The following is a 2,448-nucleotide window of genomic DNA, read 5'->3' on the forward strand; positions in this document are numbered from 1 at the left end:
CTGATACATCTTAGCGGCGCCCGGATGAATAGAGTACCGAGAGCTATGGGCCTCCTCTAAAATCAACTCTCGAAGCCTATCCACATTAGGCACACAAACTCACCTGCAATCTCAAAACTCCATCATTTCCTAAGGTAACCTGCTTGGCACCTCCGTGCTGCACCATGTCTCTGAGGACACACAAATGAGGATCATCATACTGCCAATCTCAGATACATTTCAATAAGGAAGAACGAGCGACTATGCAAGCTAACACACAGCTGGGCTCAGAAACATCCAACCTCACGAACTGATTGGCCAAAGCCTGAACATCCAAAGCAAGTGGTCTCTCACCGACCGGAATATAAGCAAGACTGCCCATACTGGATGACTTCATACTCAAGGCATCGACCACCACATTGGCCTTTCCTGGATGATATAAGATGGTGATATCATAGTCCTTTAATAGCTCCAACTACCTTCTCTGCCTCAAATTTAGCTCCTTTTGCTTGAACAAATACTGCAAACACTTGTGATCCGTGAACACCTCACATGCCACGCCATACAGATAATACCTCCAAATCTTTAACGCATGAACAATGGCTGCTAACTCCAAATCATGAACCAGATAGTTCTTCTCATAAATCTTTAACTGTCGCGAAGCATAGGCAATGACTTTGCCATCCTACATCAACACTGCACCAAGTCCAATACGAGATGCATCACAATAAACTATATAAGGCCCTAAACCTGTGGGCAAAACCAACACCAGTGTCGTAGTCAGAGCTGTCTTGAGCTTCTGAAAGCTCACCTCACACTCATCCGACCACATGAACTGGGCACCCTTCTGGGTCATCGAGGATGCGATAGATGAAAACCCCTCCACAAACCGACGATAGTAGCCTGCCAATCCCAAGAAACTCTAGATTCTGTAGCTGATGCTAGTCTAGGCCAGCTCTTGACCGCCTCAATCTTCTTCGGATCAACCTGAATACCCTCTGCGGATACAACATGACCCAGGAATACAACTGAACTCAACCAGAACTCACACTTTGAAAACTTGGCATACAACTGACTATCTCTCTAGGTCTGAAGAACCACTCTAAGATGCTGCTTGTGCTCCTCCCGGCTGCGGTAATAGATCAAAATATCATCAATGAAGACTATCACGAACGAATCCAAGTAAGGCCTGAACACTCGGTTCATCAGATCCATAAAAGCTGCTAGGGCATTTGTCAACCCGAATGACATCACCAAGAACTCGTAATACTTGTACTGAGTGCAAAAAGTTGTCTTAGGGACATCGGATGCCCTAATCCTCAACTGATGGTAGCCAGATCTCAAGTCAATCTTCGAAAATACCTTGGCACCCCTGAAGCTGATCAAACAAATCATCAATCCTCGGGAATGGATACTTATTCTTGATTGTAACCTTGTTCAACTACCGGTAATCAATACACATTCTCATCGATCCGTCCTTCTTCTTAACAAACAACACCGGCGCACCCCAAGGCAAAACACTAGGTATAATGAAACCTTTTTCAAGCAAGTCTTGCAACTGCTCCTTCAACTCTTTCAACTCAGGCGGGGCCATATGATACGGTGGTATAGAAATAGGCTGAGTGCCCGGAGCCAAATCAATGTAGAAGTCAATATCCCTGTCAGGTGGCAAACCTGGCAGGTCTGAAGGAAATACCTCAGGAAACTCACGAACAACAGGCACAGAATCAATAGAAGGAACCTCAGTACTAGAATCACGAACATAGGCCAAATAGGCCAAACACCCTTTCTCGACCATACGCCGAGCCTTCATATAAGAGATAACACTACAAGTAGAATGACTAGGAGTCCCTATCCACTCTAAACGAGGTAAACCCGGCAAGGCTAAGGTCATAGTCTTGGCATGATAGTCCAAGATAGCGTGGTAAGGTGATAACTAGTCCATCCCCAATATGACATTGAAATCAACCATGTCCAAAAGAAGCAAATCTACACGAGTCTCAAGACCCCCAATCACAACTATACATGAACGATGGACTCTATCTACCACAATAGAATCACCCACCGGTGTAGACACATAAATAGGAGCACTCAATGAATCACTAGGCATGACCAGATACGGTGCAAAATAAGATGACATATAAGAGTATATAGATCCCAGATCAAATAAAACTGAAGCATCTCTGCTACAAACTAGAACAATACCTGTGATAACTACATCGGAAGCCTTAACCTCGGGCTTGGCTGGAAGAGTATAACATCGTGGTTGGGCCCTACCACCCTGAACTACATCTATGGAACGGCCTGCTGCTGGCTGGTCTCCACCTCTAGCAGCATGAGCTCCACCTCTAATACCTCTACCTCCACCTCTAGCACCTCTACCCCCACCTCTAGCTGGTTGGGCGGGATGTGGAACACTCGGTGCCTGAACCATGGCACGAGAACCCTGATGCTGAGAGCTCCTCGATG

This window comes from Nicotiana sylvestris, chromosome 10 (assembly GCF_000393655.2).
Source record: "Nicotiana sylvestris chromosome 10, ASM39365v2, whole genome shotgun sequence".
NCBI lineage: Eukaryota > Viridiplantae > Streptophyta > Magnoliopsida > Solanales > Solanaceae > Nicotiana > Nicotiana sylvestris.